This window comes from Miniopterus schreibersii, assembly GCF_964146895.1.
Source record: "Miniopterus schreibersii genome assembly, chromosome: 14".
NCBI lineage: Eukaryota > Metazoa > Chordata > Mammalia > Chiroptera > Miniopteridae > Miniopterus > Miniopterus schreibersii.
This window is the reverse complement of record NC_138114.1, coordinates 22,389,509-22,407,513: the sequence shown is the minus strand read 5'-3', so window position 1 is coordinate 22,407,513 and position 18,005 is coordinate 22,389,509. Positions and strand designations below refer to the sequence as shown.

Genomic DNA, 18,005 nt, shown 5'->3' with positions numbered 1-18,005 from the left:
AAATCTAGACTCTTCTAAAAAAATAATTGTAACATAGATTTGCCTTACCTATACCTTAAAAAGCAATGTGGTATTGGTACAAAATTGATATATATGTCAATGATTTAAAAATCAATGAGGAAGAATTGATAAAGAAAAAAATTAAAAAGAACGACAACCCAGAAATTGGCTACTGTATACATAATATATTTGCATGTCTTAAAAGACCCAAATTGATTACAAAGATTAAATATTCAAAATTATCTGGAAATTTAAGAAATAATTGTGATAAAAATGACATTTCAATCTTATAGCTGACAATAAAATATACTTTATGTTTAATAAGAACTTATAACCTTAAAAATATAAAGAAAAGATAAAAGGTGTATGTATACTGCATTTTGTAGTAGAAAATATTTCCTAATATATTAAAAAATTTTAAAGCTACATAGACTTTTGAAAAATATGAAAAAGTTTTAGGTCAAAAATAAAATGAAAAAATGTCTATAGAATAATAAAACACTCGGACAAATATGACAAAGAATCAGTGTCTTTTTATAGAAAATTATCTTACCAAACCCTAAGACAAATGCTAATATATCTATAGAAGAAAAGTCAATGTTCACAAAAAAAACTATTTATCAATAAGAATATAAAAATCCAAAACCATTTTTCATTAAATACAGATTAAAACAGCAATATTATGTGATCTCAATGTGTCAAATTTTCAAAATGCTTGTTCTCTCATTAAACAACTGTTAAGATCACTACATGATAAGGATTAAAGAGGAATTATACAGAATGCTTTAAAATTACCTTTCTGTTTTTTACTGCAATCACATTTATACAAATTTACTTTATGAAAATAAAGAATACATTGAAGAATGCTTCTCCTATATTTGTTAGACTCGCTATTATCAAAAATACAAGAAATAACAAGCCTTGGTGAGGATGTGGAGAAAAGGGGGCCCTTGTGTATTTTCTCAGGAAAACATACAGATGATTAATTCCTTTCTTGCTATCAGACTTCATTTTTTTTCTACCTTTTTTCTATTTGGGTAAGAAAAGTGGCTACCAGTAAGGAAGCATTCCTCTATGTTTAGTATTAGTTTATGACATACATTTATGTCTACAGTTATTCTGGGCTGTGGCTTTTGTAATACGAAAATATTTTTTCTTGAGAAATTATACTTTTCTAGTGACTATCAAATTACACCCAGGAACTCAAAAGCCATTAGTAGGTAAGTTTTGTTCTTTGTATCTTTATGTATGGCCCAATTAATCATTCTGAATAAAAGGAAAAAGGCAAAAGACAAGCAAAATGATTAAGAATATAAAAGAAATGCATCAATATATAAAAATCTCATTGTAAAATGAAAATGAAACTGCCAAAGAAAAGAAAATCAAAGATGAAAGCTCCTGTTTTCCAATTTCTAGTATATTGCATTGAATAAAACTGGCTTTGTTGGAATGTGGATGGCTAGAATGTTAACAGGACCCTAGTCCTGCTTGCCATCTTTTGAATTATCTCTCTCTCTATCCATCTATCATCTATCTATCATTATCTATCTATCATTATCTATCCTCTATCAAGTATCATCTACCTATGGATATATGAATAAATAACAAATATATACATATAAAATGAACACATTTGTAAATCACAACTCAGCTGAAGACATAGGCCACTACAAATATTTTTCAAAATTCAAATGCCCTTTTGTTTGTTTTTGTTTGTTTTGTCACTAAGACATTCCATGAAAATTTTATTGTTACACAAATATTGGACTAAATTACATTTGTTGATCCTTCCCACATGTGTCCCTTTGGAAATCAGGTTTCCATCAACTTTGAACATTTAAAATACGGCCCTATACCTAAAAACAGGTAAAAATCCTCCCATGGGCAATGAGGAAAGGTGTTCTTACTAAAAAGGTGATTCCTCTTTTTTTAATTGAATTTATTGGGGTGATATCAGTTAATAAAATTATACAGGATTCAGGTGTACAATTCTATAATATATCATCTGTATATTGTATTGTGTGTTCACCACCCCATGTCAAGTCTCTTTCCTTCATCATTAATCCCTCCAATACACTGTTCTACTTCATTCTCTGGTAATCACCATACTGTTGGGGGGCGGGCTGGGTGAAAAGGTGGCAGGATTAAGCAAAACAAAAAACAAAAAAACTCAAAGACTAAAATGCCCTTTTGAAACCTTCTGCCTTCCCTCTAATATCAAGTAAATATCTTAATTTTGCTCATATCACTCTCCTGCTTTTTCAAATAGCTTTACTGCAAATGAATGTGTTTTTAAATATGATACTGTTTGCATGTTTGAATCTTTATATTAGTAATATTATACTAAATATATTATTGCCATTTGCTTTTTTAAACTCAACATTGTCTTTTGGCATATATCCATGTTATTTCACACAGAGATGCTTGTTTTTTGTTTTTTTCCCAATGCTATATGTATTCTATTAGATGTATATTCCACAAATTTTATATCCATTCTAACATGATACCAATATTGAAACTTTTTCAAGATATGCCGTTTGTCTTAATGCAAAATTAATTTTCATTATTTTGTTCATTGGTGAGGATATAATTGGGCAAAGATGATTGCATTTGACTATCAAAAATTCTAATATGACCCACCCCTCTCTCCTGCGGGATTTCTTGCTCTGAGTGCAGCCCCGTGTGTGCTCTTCCTCTGTAAATGTGGCTAGGGGGTGTATCAGTCCTGCTGCCATGAGTTTTCCAAACTGTTTGGCAGCATTGTTTTTCTCCTTGTAACCAACAAATAGAACTTGTAGTTTATATGTCAGTCTCTTGTGAATCTTGATTTTGGACCAGTACAAGCTTGCTCCAAAGAAATAAATCTGTTTTCTGGAATGGCAAGCCTGAGGATCAAGACCCTGAGTCTGAAGCAATTTTGTTTCCCTAGAAGACCTTTCATCTCTCTCGCTACTGTGCCACGCAATTGGTCAGGGAATTCCTTCCCTGAATGCCATAGAAACAGTGATGCTAGGCACAGTAATTAAATTGTATATCTCAGGAAAAATGTATAATCAATGAAGTAGTACATATGACCCATTTATTTATTTTTACTTTAATTAGCTTTCCTTGTTAATAACTGAGAAAAGTTAATAAAATTTAAGTTAGAGATATGTAGAGAAAGAAGTAGAAAAATAATCATATGCTATTTTAAATATTAAAATGTATTGTGCTAATTCATCAGGTAAAGAATGGCAAAAATCTGTTGAAACATAAAAAATAATTAATGTCATTCAAAGATAATTGGTGGGAGCCAAGATAATTTCTAATTAATAATTGACAATTAAATAAAGCAGATAAAGTAAAAAGTATGAACTAACTGAAATAAGATTTTATTCAAAAAGACATATTTTGACTTCCAAAGCCTAAATTCTGTCAGAATTTTTTATCTTGGAGCAAATCAACAATTGAACTTCCTTGTGGATTTAAGGAAACTTATTAGATAAGTGTGATGCTAGTTCTTGACGAATCTACTTTTCAAATGCTTCTCTTTACACTAATTGTCATGGTTGCCTGAGGACTGTATTTGGCTGATATCACAGCAGCCTGCTTATTCTGGTACTCATGCACTGTCTGCTTCATATATATTGTGCTGTGAATTGGATAAACTGTGTCACTGCCGTGGGCAAAATTGTGTGAGCAATGGAGATCTCACAGGAGGCTTTCTCGGATCACACTAATACTCCTCTGCCTGCCTCACCCTCTATTGGTCTTCAAGTAAGTATCAAAAATGTAGCTTTGAATGTAGCTTCTCCCAGAATTATTTTTCAACAATTCTGAAATCGGATTTAAAGAAATTCATATTTGCTAATTTCTCCTTTTTTGATAATTTTTCTCTATATGCATATTTTTCTTTGTGAAATATTGTTTTGCATAAAACGTGATTATAATATAGAATGCCCAGATTAAATTTTTGGTAATTATTCAGTCATTTTATATTCATTAAGTACTAGATATATATATAGATATAGATATATAGATATATACATATATAGTCTTGTAAAGTCCATATTGTATACTAGTAGTAATCAATCGTTATGCCGTTTTGTATTTTCTTATATTCAGTATTGCATGTTCACTTGAATATGAGGTTAAATGATCATATATGGGTGATGTTAAATTAGGAAGGCTCATTTTACTGATCATGAGATCTAAGTGTGTAGTCAACGATGCTTTCACTGAGATGAAGTTGTCATGGTGACTAGAAACTCATGTATTTAAACATGTATTCATTTTCTGGTCCTAACCTTGTCAGATTCACTATTGGCATTAAATGCATGAGTCAGACTCATATCATCTATATATGTAGATATATCAATGTATAAATAAATATAGATGGATATCCTTATTATTCACTGATCCCATATTCATAAATTTTCCTACTCATTTGTGATGCCAAAATCAATACTTGCAGCGCTTTCACAGTCACCCATGGACTTGTGCAGAGTGGTAAAAAATTTATCACCCAAGGTACATGTTCCCAGCTGAGGTCAATCAAGATGATGCTCTGTCTTAGTTTTACAGCTCTCGTATTTTAAACAGGTGCCTTTTTGCATTCTGCTTAGTGGTGCACTTTCTACATATTTGTGCTTTTTGTTGGTTGATGATGTCACTTTCTAAAATGGCCCACGGGTGTTGTGCTGAAGTGCTCTCCAGTGACCTGAGCACAAGAAGCTGTGATGTGCCTTGTGGAGAAAATGTGTGTTAGGTAAGCTTAGTTCAGGCATGAGGTGTAGAGCCAGTTGGCCATGAGTTTAAGGTTAACTACATATTATGTAAAGTGCCTTTAAACAGAAACACACATATGTATGAGTATTTCATTTCTTTGTAATGCCAAATAATATGCCATTGTATTTATCATTTCATTAGTTGATAACTATGTGGGTTGTTTTCCACGGCTGGGAATAGTGTTGTTGTGAACACTTTTGTGTAAGTTTTTGTTTGAGGTACTTATTTACAGTTCTTTAGGTACATACCCAGGAATGGAATCATATGGTTATATGGTAATCCTATGTTTAACTTTTGAGAAACTGTCAAACTATTTCCCATTGTGGTTGTACCATTTTGTATTCCCATCAGCAATGTACAAGTGTTCCAGTTTCTCCATAATTTGCTCAACACTTTATTTATTTTTTATTATAGCTATTTTAGTGGGTGTAAGTTGTTATCCCATTATGGTTTGATTTGAATTTCCCTAATGACAAACCATATTGAGCATCTTTTCATGTCCTTGTTTTGACTTGTACATCTTCTGTGGAGAACTGTTTATTCATATCCCGTGTCTTTCTTTTTATTAAGTTTATTAAGGTGACATTGGTTAGTTAGACTATGTAGGTTTCAAGTGTACATTTCTATGATACATGATCTGTATATTGCATGTGTGCCCACCACCCAAGAACTTTGTCCATTTTTTAATTGAGTTGCTTTTGTTCTTGTTGTTGAGTTGTAATAATTCTTTTTATATTCTAGCCCTTATCAGATACATGATTTATAAATACATTCTTCCTTTCTGTAGGTTCTTTTCACTTTGTTTATAGTCTTTTGATGCACAAAAATGTTAATTTTAATAAAGGCCCAATATATTTCTTTTTCTTTTCTTGCTTATTCTTTTATGTCATATACAATTAACCATTACCAATTCTAAGGTTTCGAATATTTACTCCCTATATTTTCTTTTAAAAGTCTATGATATTATTTATTTTATTTGGGCCTTTGATCCATTTTGAGTTAATTTTGTATATGACTTGAGGTAAGGATCTAACTTCATTCTCTTGGATATGAAAATCTACTTGTCCTAGCACTATTTGTTGAAAAGACAATTCTTTTCCCACTGAATGGTCTTGGCACCCTTGCCAGGAATACGTAATCATAAATGTGTGGGTTTATTTCTGGATACTCTGTTCTCTTCCATTTATCTGTATATATATGCTTATATAAATATAAACCTGTTATGATTATTAGAGCTTTATAATAATAATCCAATTTCAATTTTTGAAATTGGTAAGTGTGAGTCCCCTAACATTGTCTTTATTTTTCAAGACTGTTTTTGCTACTTGGGAACCCTTGCAATTCCATATAAATTTTATGATAAGTTTTCAATTTCTGAAAAAACAAAAACCAGATGTTGGGATTTTGATGGAGAGTGCATTAAAGGCATAGAAAGCTTTGAGTGGTAGTACCATTTTATCAATATTATGTCTTCTAATTCATAAGCACAAGTATTTTTCCATTTATTTTCATTTTTTTCACTAATATTTTGTAGTTTTCAGTGTACACATCTTAAAACACAGATAAATTTATTCTAAGTATTTTCCTGTTGGATGCTATTATAAATGGAATTTTTAAAAAATATGTTTTTATTGATTTCAGAGAGAGGAAGGGAGAGAGAGAGAGAGAAACATCACTGAGAGAGAAACATCAATCAACTGCCTCCTGTATGCTCCCTACTGGGGATTGAGCTCAAAACCCGGGAATGTGCCCTGACCAGGAATCGAACCTGGGACCTCTGACCTCTTGGTGCATGGCACAACATTCAACCAAGCGAACCACATCACTGGGCTGGATTTTTTTTTTTTTTAATTACTAAAATTTGCGTGTTCTTGTACTTAGAAACTTTGCTAACTTCTAATAGCTCTAATAGATTTCTGTGGCTTCTTTAGGATTTTCAGTAGACAGGGTCATGTCTTATACAGATAGGAAAATTTTACTTCTTTCTTTCCAACTTGGATGCTGTTTATTCTTATTCTTGCCTAATTTCTGTTGCTAGAACTTCCTGTAGAACACTGAAAAATATTTGTGAAAGTGGGATGCTTGTCTTGTTCCTGAACTTAAGGATACAACTTTCAGTCTTTCACCATTTAGTATTATGTTAGCTGTGGGTTACTAATAAATGGTCTTTACCATGTGGAGGAAATTTATGTACATTACTACTTTGCTCTGTTTTTACCATGAAAGGATGTTGGAATTGTCAAATGATTTTTCTATGTCAATTGAGACAATTATGTCTCTTTTCCCTTTGTTCAGTTAATGTGGTGTATTATATTGACTGCTTTTCATATGATGAACCACCCTAGCATTGTTGAGATTAATCTCATTTGCTCATGGTAAATACTCTTGTTAATATTTTGTGGATTTGGTTTCCTACCATTCTGATAAGGATTTTTACACCTATCTTCATATATGGTCTATTGTTTTCTTTTGATGTCTTTGTGTGACTTGGTACCAGGATAATGTTGATCTTATAGATTGATATAGGAAATGTACCTTCCTTTTCTATTTGTTGGGGAGAATTTGAAAAACATTTGGTGCTGTCTTTTTAAAATTTTTGGTAGAATTTACCAGTGAAGTAATCTTGTCCTGGTCTTTTTGTTTGAAGGGTTTTGGTTAATGAATCAACCCATTTCTAAATCTGTTAGGATTTTCTATTTATTTTTTAGTTTTAGTCATTTTTATGTCTCTAGGGATTTATCCATTTAATCTAGGTTTTCTAATTTGTTAGCATTCAATTGTTGATGGTATTCTCTTAAAATTATTTTTATTTATTATTGTTTTATTCTTGTTTATCTGTAGGGCCAGTAGTAATCTCCACCTTCATTTTTTATTTCAGTTATTTCTGTCTTACCTCTAATTTTTATAGTCAGTCTCCCTAAATGTTTGTCAATTCTCTTGCTCTTTCAAAGAACCAACTTTGGCTTCATTGATGCTATTGTGCTTCTGTTCTCTATTTCATGTGTCTCCATTCTAATCTTTACTACAGCCTTCTTTCTGCTAGCTTTGGATTTACTTTGTTCTTTCCTAGTTCTTTGAGGTATAAAGCTGGATTATTGATTTGACATCTTTCTTCTTTTGTAATGTAGGCATTTATAGCTGTAAATTTCCCTCTGAACACTCCTCAGAGGTGTTAAAGTGTGAAACAGGGAATGTGCTCTACAGTCTTATGGTTCTTGGTCTTAGTGGGCCTCTTTCCAAGGGCTGTGACCCTCACGAGTGTTTCTTACACCACTTTTTCCCCCCTCTTCTCCCCACCTTAGGTGAGACAGACGAGCTGGGTAATTTTGACACCTGTCATTTCTCGGAGTCTCACTCCGTATGCTGTTGTTTTTACTGATTCTCACAGACATGCTTCTGGCTCTCATGAATCGACTTCTGACTGACTCCTTGTTTCAGTCAGGGTCCCCTGCGTCCCAGCCGATGCGTGTCGGGCAGGCAGGAAAGCATCCAGGGAAGGGTAAAGTTCAGTAAATTTAGGAAAAGAGAATTTTGGAAAATAGGAGATATCAGTATTACCAAATACAATGAAAATATAAAGAAAATCATGTTCAAGAGGCTGACATGTCCCTCACACACACACACATACCCACAAATACCCACAAATACAAAATGTTTTGAGGCCCTTTGAGAGACCATAATGCTGGATTTACAGATGGTGTCATTGCCATTTAGTCTGATTTAATAGATACTTTGGTTTATTTTAACTATTTTTAGACTTGAAGGAATTCATTTTCTTGCCCTTTGAATGTGTGTATATCCATAATATTCACTAATTTATCTCTCATTTCTTTAAAACTAAAGAGGATTAAAAGAAAAATAATGTATTAACAAAGCAAATAAGGAGTAGACAAATATCCTATCAAAATGACTATTATTGCTTTCATTTAAAAAAAGTTACATAAAAAGTCTTGTGAATGAAGGTATCTTTACATTGAAGTGATTTTGTCTATATATTTCCCCCCAAGCGGTTACAATGTGTTTTGTGGCAATGTTCAAATACCAACATCTAAAAAGCATTAAATTACACTTCATATTAGGGTGGGCACATTTCTAAACCTTCACATGTGCCCATAACTGTAATCTAACACATATACTTTAGAATGTCACAAAATGAAAAGCTAGTGGGAAGAGAAATTTTAGAGAACACCATGCTCTATAAGTCTTAATTTGTACAGCCCTCACTTAACCTTTCTGTTCATATAATGACTGTGTTCAGACTCAAATAACAATGCAATCACTCTTTCTAGGATATAAAAAGAAGCAAAGTTCTATAGCTATTCTCATAAGGATGCTAGGTTGACAGGTAAGAATGGTTATAACTGACACTAACTGGTGCTCCTGATTGCTCTGGCGCATCTTTTTTATAATAATGTGGGCAGGATAGCTTGATACTCTTTAAAGTATTAAAAACATGACTTGTGTGAAATAAACCCACCGATATCTGTAACTGAATAACAAACGTTTTAGCAACATATTCAGAGGTAATAGATAAATGCCGTAGATTACATGTAATATGTTCTTTTTAAAGGTCATTTTTATTATATCCATTAAATAACAAACATAATTATTAAAAATTATTCTATCTGAAGTACAAGTATTCAGTCATAACTACTCTCCATGATGTGTGTAGTTCCTTCAAGTGTTCTCTGTATAGTGATATTTAAGCAATTGAAATATTAGATATGATTTAATCATGCCTTTTTTTTTACCTAATATTTTCAACTAATAAGCATTTTCCCAGTTTATTCCAATAACCTAATTGTAATAAACATTTTTAGTGGCTGCATACAATTTTATTAAGTGGATTCATCATCATGTACCTAGCCTTTCCCCTATGCTTGGAAATGTAGGCTATTTCCAAATTTAGCTGTTATATATAAAAAAAAAACCACTACATTTTAAATCTTTGTGCATATCAATATTCCCAATCAATAGTTATTTCTAAAATAAACAGCTGAAAAATATCTCATATAGACAAAGAAACATGGGTGTCTTGATACATGGGTACATGTTGCCAAACTGCTTTATAAAAGGATAATCCACTTAAAATCTTATCGATATTTAATAGCATCAGTATTGTTTTCTAATTTTGTTTTAAACTATATTTTACTTACTACTAGAGAGGCAGGTAATTTTTATATATCTTCTTGCTACATGTTCATTGTCTTAATTCATTTTTAATCAAAGTCCCCAGCTCTCTGTCATTTGGCTTGATTAAAAAAAAAATATCCAGTAACAATGGAGTAGGTCAATGGTGAATTCCAAGCTGTCTTGTAAATATATTGATTATTTCAACCAGACCTTTAGCAAAATTAAACATCAGACATTCTGAGGTCATAATCTTTGGCCTGTTTCTATGTGGTTCGTTAAAATAAGTTTATATACCTGACATATTATCTGCATGAATGACATTGTCTATGTCCCCTTGTGACAGTAGGGAAGCCAACCCCAGCTGCTTTGTGAGTGTCCTGAAAAGGAGAGCTGAGGATATTTTTAGAGTGAGCTGGTTCCCTCTTTTGTTTCAATTGTAGTTGATCTTGTGCGTTGAAACTCCATTGTCACTACATTTTTTGATTGTCAAAACATTGATAACATTTTTTTGTTTTAAATATTTTCATTGGACAGAGATTTTATCTTAACATTAAAATCCCAGTGGGCATGTGGTTTACCTATTATTTATTTATTTTTTGAAACTGTTACCTGAACTGGTCCTTACCTACCCCCAAATCTTACCTATAACCACTCTTCAGCATCTTCTTTCTCATTACCCAGAGTTTTGCTTAAAAGTCAGTTTCTGAGACAGAAATTCATGCACCCTTTTGTCCAGTGTATCTGCCCTCACGCTCTATCCCATCACTGGCTTTTGTATTCTTCATAGCACTTAGTTCAGTATTTACCCCCCCAGTAAAATGCAAAACCCATGAAAGCAAGAACTTTTAGAATCTAGAACATGCTCTAGCACACAGTAGTGAATCAAAGAGTATTTGCAGGATCAGTAAATTAGAGAAAGTTGAATGAAAACTAGAATAAAACTGTTGATGTAAATAACATTCTGACTTCTTAATTATAATATTTAATGGTAGTTGCAAATGAATGTATGTTAGCATAATAAATATTAACCTGTTTTCTATAATCACTGTAAAATATGAATATTGAATTTTATCAAAAATTAAAAAATAAGATTACTTATTTTATCTGAACTACCAAAATCATATATTTAACTCATATATATCCCAGTATTCTTTGCATATCAGGTTAAGCCCTATTTACAGGATCATCTTTATATACACTTATTATTTCTATATACTATTATTTCATCAAGGATTTTCACATCTACGCTTCATGATTTTTATTTAGCTTATATTAAGCACAGATTCATCTTTAGTAGTACACTTTTCAAAAATATGAAAATATTTTTTAACCACTTTTACTTCTTTTATTTTGGGTAAGAGAGAGCTATAAAATGGCCCATAAAAGAATAACTGCTACATTTAAGCAGTCAAAATTTTATTCCTTACATTAGCCAATTTGATTGACATCATAGCTAATATTAGATAATATATAATACTTTAATATCTCTTTTAAGTGAATATTTGAACTTAAAAGATCAATTTTTATTCAAATGAAAATTAATTTTTAACCAAAGATATACTTTGTGTTTATGTTGTTTGTAGAGGTTATGTGTGTGTGTGTGTGTGTGTGTGTGTGTCTATTATATTACTTACCTATCATGTGTCAAATGAGTAAAATTTGGGATATCTATAACTAAAGGAAAATGAAAATAATAGAGATTGAGCCCCAACTGGCACAATTATATAATCTCTGTAAGATTATAGGTAGATTCGTCAGCATCAGATGCATAGATGTATTTGGTTTTGTCCTAGATGCAGTTATTCCTTAATGTATTTGTAATAACACTAACAGGGCCCTAAAGAAATATGACATTTGAGTTATCAACTAGAGGAAACCAGTCCCTCTGCTTTTGTACTGCAGGATGACATGGCCCTCAGGTTTTAGTATAAATAATTTATTTTGGTGTATTCCACAGGGTCTATTTTATTTTTCTACCATGCCGATCGCTTGTACTCTGCGGATGCTAAAAAATTGCACCAAATATTAGGACAAAATGTCTAGTATATTCAACCAGGGTCATAAAAGATTTCTTGCTTTTATCTGACTGAGGTAATGTTTTCTTGTGTGTGCTTTTTTACTGTGATTCAATGGAGAATCAGTTAGTTCTAAAATCTTAATAAGTCACAGCATACTGTATGTGCATTTATATCTTTTTTTTTAACCTTGTGCTTGCTGATGGAATATACAGGAAAAGAAAATAAAACATTTTCTTTGAACATTTTGCAATTAGGAATTTTTTTTTTTTATTACACACTAACTTGACATATTTAAAAGTACAATTGAGGAAATTTTAAATGCCAGGTATTCCTCTTACCATGTACTGAACCTTATACCAACCACAGGCAATTAAAATGAGGCATGAAATCCTGGAAATTTCCTGCCTGCTGGATGCTTCCCTGGGCAGCATTGGAAAAGCAAGTTAAGCTCTTTGCTTCATTTCATCTTTCAAGTCTGATGTGATAGAGGAAGTTAGCTGCTATTTGTAAAGAGCTTTGAAGCTGAAAACTAGAGTGTAACCAGAGACATGCTTCAATCAGATTTCAAATGATTCAGACACAGCCCAGAATAAAACATCTCTCCAAACATCTGCTCTGTCTTTTGAAATAAATGTTTTTTTCTATAATCCATGAGTTCATTTAGATTACTTTTTCAAACATATGTTTCATATACCTATTTTGAGAGTTCTGTTCTATTGAAGAAACTCATTCAAGTCTTGTACTATATATTTTTGGTTTGAAATGACTGGACTTTTCTCTCATAATCTGTCTCCCCACTCAAAAAATAACTAAGTGAAAATATAGACTAAACGAAATAATTGACGAAACTAAAAAAGAGCAAAAACAAAACAAAAATGTGTGGGCTGGTTAACCCTGAGTTGCCTCTTATGTGAGGAGATCTAATAAATAACAGAATCTTCGAACTGTAAAATAACTCACTAAATGTGAATAGAGATGGATCGTAATGTTTACTAATTAAAATGTTCAAAAGGCATCATTTCACTTCTTTATGAAGTACAGTAGCTCATTGGCATTTTTAAGTTTCCAGTTTTAAAGTTTAAAACGTAAATTCACGTTTGTGGGATATTTGTGGCATTCTAAGGCCATTTTATCTTGCCTACTGGGAGACTTGTGAGCAAATGGGAAAAGATTTCTTCTGTGTGTTGGAGAAGAGCACATATTTACTAGCATTTCATTGGACTTGTAACAGCTTCTATATTTAATGGGAAAAGTTTGCTCTGTTCATATCTACTTAGGAGCACTTAAATTAATGTCAATACTTGTACATGTTATACTAACGAAACTCCTAGTTTGTTCTACAGTATTTACTAAAAATATTACTTTTTTCTTTTAAAAAAACATTTATACCTGAAACCATTATGTCAAAATCTCCTAACAAGAAAATTTCTGGAATTTTGCCCCTATTCATTGGTTCTTCACCCATGTCTGAGTTTTGCAGAAGAAGGATTTCCGATTCTTGCTTCTGGCCCTGATAATATTGGCCCTGCAATTCGGAATTCTTGATCCATTGCCCCCTTGCTGCTCAGGGCTGTCCCGCATCAGTGAATACTTCTCTCTGTCACACTAGGTCAGTCTAGCTACCAGTTTGTTAATTTGTTGATCTTTTCAAAGATCTCATTTTTTGTTTCATTGATTTTTCTCTAATGTTTTTCTACTCTAATTAATTTCCACTCAAGTGTTTATTATTTCCTTTCTTTTATTTGCTTTATATTTACTCTATTTTCTCCAGTGTATTAAGCTAGAAAGTTAGTTGATTGATTTGAGATCTTTTAAATATAGGCATTTATACTTACAAATTCCCCTCTAAGCATTGCATTAGCTGCATATAATACATTTATTATGTTTATCTTCATTTTTATTCATCTCAAAGCATTTTCTAATTGTTCTGTGATTTCTTTCTTGACTCGTTTGTTATTTGGGAATATATTGTTTGCTTTCAACATATGTGTAAACTTTCCAAAGTGCTTTCTGTTACTGATTTCTATTTTTATTCCATGGTGGTCAGGGAATATACTTTATATGATTTTAATCCTTTTAAATTTAATTATTTCTTTTTTATTTTATAGTCTAGCATATACTCTATCCTGGAGAATGTTCCTTGTATATTTGAGAATAATTTACATTATACTTTTTCTGTGTTGCATAAAGATCTGTTATGTCTATAATTCTGTTCAAATATTCTGTTTCCTTTCTGTGTAGTTCTTTTATCCGTTAGTAAAAGTGGGCTATTAAAATATTGAGCCATTATTATTGAATTATATAGGTGTCTCCTAGATTCTGTCAGTTTTTGCTTCATGTATTTTTGGGCACTGTTGGTAGGTGCTTGTGTATAATTATTTATTATTTATAATTGTTAATTATTCACAAAATTTTTAAGTATAAATTATTATGTAATTTTATATTTAAGTATTCTTGGTGTGTTAACCTATTTATTATTATAATATGTCCTTTTATTATTATAACATGTCCTTTTTATCTCTAGTAACACTTATTTGTTTTAAAGTTTATTTTGCCTGATATTAGCACAGCCACTGCACCTCATGGTTGTATTTGCATTGATATATCTTTATTCATCCCTTTATTTTAATCTACTTGTATCTTTCAATAGCAAGCATGCCGTTAAAACAATATATTTGGTCCTTATGTTTTTTTATATTCTTTTAATCCAATCCGGCTCTGTCTTTTCATAGAATTGTTTAACCTGTTCACATTTAATACTATTATTGATATAGCTAAATTTGCATCTGCCACTTTTTTTTTTTCATTATATGTTCCTTATTTTTGTTCCTTCATTTTTTATGTTGTTTTGGGGCTCTTTTGCATTAATGAAAAATATTTTATAATTTTAATTTCTTAATGCTTTCTCTCTCTCTCTCTTTTTTTTTTTTTTGGTTATTTCTTAGTAATTGCTCTAGGGCTAGCAATATATATTATAGTTTATCAAAATCTACTTCAGATTTATACCATCTTTATTCCAATGAGACATGGAAACATTATTTTTATATAGCTCTATTACCTCATCCACATTTTTGTGGTATTATGGTACATATGACATCTATTCATATTATAGCCCAACAATATATAGTTATAATTATAACTTGTATAATTTTGTCTTTTAAAGAAGTTAAGAAAAAGAAGGATAGCAAATATACATTAACTGGACATTTTCAGAATTTGTTATGTTAACCTTTGCGCTTACAATTTCTGATTCTATTCATTTCTTTCTGTTTTAGTTTTAAGGTCTAGTCTTTGGCTGATTGTGATTTCCCCTTGATAGCTTTCCCATGTGTTAGTCTCTGGTGAAGAATAGCAACATGTGCCTTTTTTACTGCTCTTGAAAAAAGAAAAGAATATTAAGGAGACTATATAATTTACAGCATAATACACATTGTACAATACATTGATTTGTCCTTTGACCAGAGACAACATATATTTTATACAACAATGAATTCATGCTACCCTTTGATAATTTTTCTAAGGAAATTCTATGCACAGATGTTTAAAAATATGTTTTTATTGATTTCAGGTTGAGGAAGGGAGAGGGAGAGAGAAACATCGATAGACTGCCTCCTGCATGCCCCCTACTAGGGATCGAGCCTGCAACCATGTGCCTGACAGGAATCGAATCATGACCTCCTGGTTCATGAGACGATGCTCAACCAACTGAGCCACACTGGCCAGGAGGTGCACAGAATTTTTTTAACACCGCATTTCATACATAGAGCCTGGGTGTTCTCATCAGAATTCATTTTACAAATTTCTGATTGAATTAGAGGGTACTTGGATTTATGGTTTCAAAGCATCATTCATACTTGGAGTTCTGGTAATGCAACCACTCTACTGTCATGTTACATTAAGATGACATGTTACTAAAAATACATTAGAAACTCCAGAAAACCACAGAGACATGACATTGTCAAATAGCAGGTGGTTGGGCCATTAGATGCCAGTGAGATCCATATACTTTGCTAACTGTTTTAAACACATTTTTTCTGCAGTGAGGAAACAGTAGGATGCTGATTGCCTCTCTTATCCTTGCTGGCCTTGTATCACACTTTCAAAAGGAAATTGTCTTTTTAACTATAATTTATAATGCATTATGTAATTTACTGCTACAATGAACATGCAGAAAGTATTTGTTTAATTTGGAATTTGGAGACTGCTGAGCTTAGAGCAATTATGTGGCAAAGCAGAAATCTTTTACTTTTTTTGAAACTCTACATTTCACACTCAATAATTGAGCAAGCTTTTTTTGATACGTCATTTTAACTGTATTTCATTTCCTCTGTAAGTTGAATTCCATTAATCACAGTTAAGATTCCCATTTATGAAAACAAACTCTTTTAATGACTCACATATATCTCAGCATGTACTGCAGGTATCCCATAATAGTAAGTCATTTCCTTTTTTTCACAGGAGATGAGCAAATTAATGACATTGATCAGTGATTTTTGTCTTTCTACATACTTAGCCAATAAATACTGATGAGGATGCTACGTGCTTGTGTGTGTGTATATATGAAAATCTTTGTTACTATTTTCATATAATTTGTGAATAATCATTAGTCCTAGTTGAAGCTGATGTACTCTTTAACATGTTGCCAAATACCTAAGGGATGTTTCTTAGGATTTGTCTTAATTATTTCCCCCTGATTAATTTGTAAAGTCACAGAATTTAAGTCACCAGTAATTGGCAGAGGGGTAAAAAACATTACTTGGGCATCCACTATTAACCTAAATCCTAGGCGTTAATATCTACCCAAATAATACTGGATACCTCAGGATCTTAAATAATTAGCAGCAAATCAATATTGACAATAGGGACTATTGATCCCCAGGTATTCTCCAGGAAGCCAAGGCCCTTGCATATATATTCAGAAGTTGTACATTACCCAGCATTAGGGATTTGTAGGCACAGCATAATTTGTGAACATCAACCACCTTCAGTTTAACTCCATTTGTGACTCTTTGCCATCACGACAGCTACCCGACCAGCTTCAGGCAGGATTAATTTCATTTCTATGAGGAAATCTGTTGTACATAAAATAGAGATATTCGGCCTCCGTCCCTTTCCTGCTTCCATCTTCTCCTCTGATGTTTCACTGCTCTAGCTCCATGTCCATTATTTCCCAGTCACCAGATACCACCCCTGAGCTGGGCCTTAATTTCACTATTCTTCATCACCATCACATAATTGGTATGGATATCAGGAGATTTCTTATCCATGGAGCAAAAGTTTCTTAGCCTGTTTTCAGCATTCTTCTTTGAGATATTTGGCTGATTTAGCATTGGGCCCTGCTCCCATCTGGTCAGTGAAGATAAGCCTCTCCTATTCCTGGTAAATTTCATACTTTTTAACCAATGTTATCTGCCTTGCTTTCATTTCCCTGAATAACTTTCCATTTTTTACTCAGATGGAGGAAAATAGAGATGTGCATAATTTAAGTAAACCTCCCAACAAGACTGGGAGACAGATATTATTAAACCAATTTTATAAATATAGAAACCAAGTTTATTAATTCACCCAATGTCAGGCTACTGATAAATGGTGGAATTATAGCTTCTTCTAATATCTAAACTCTTTCTACTGGTTAACAAATCCTCAAGATTTGCATTAGTGTCAACTCTCCCTTTTCCATCTCCTTGACTCTTACACTTTTGATCTTGTTTGACAAGCTTGAATAAAAATATCTGGATTTAATATTTCTTTATTTTAAGAGATGTGTATTCTCATCATTTTCCCCCTAAATTTTATATAAATACAACATTTTGTTTGCTAAGAGGGCTGCATTATAATCCTGGCTGGTGTGGTTCAGTGGATAGAGCATCGGCCTGTGCACTGAAGAGTCTCGGGTTCAATTCTCAGTCAAGGGCAGGTACCTGGGTTGCAAGTTCAGTCCCCACCGTGGTTGAGACTCCTGCTGGAGGCAACCAATTGATGTGTCTCTCTCATATTGAAGTTTCTCCCTCTTTCTCTCTCTCTCTTTCTCTACCTCCCCTCTACTCTCTAAAAATCAATGCAAAACATATCCTCAGGTAAGGATTA

At 32.3% G+C, this 18,005-nt stretch overlaps 1 long non-coding RNA gene across 1 annotated transcript in view; it reads left to right on the top strand.

The window, feature by feature from the left end:
- Window positions 1-3,458: 3,458 nt before the first annotated feature.
- LOC308567055 overlaps window positions 3,459-18,005 on the top strand; it is a 117,244-nt gene continuing 102,697 nt past the window's right edge. The window contains exon 1 of the long non-coding RNA XR_014000259.1: window positions 3,459-3,756. This is a non-coding gene — a long non-coding RNA (uncharacterized lncRNA). The remainder of the gene's footprint in view (window positions 3,757-18,005) is intronic.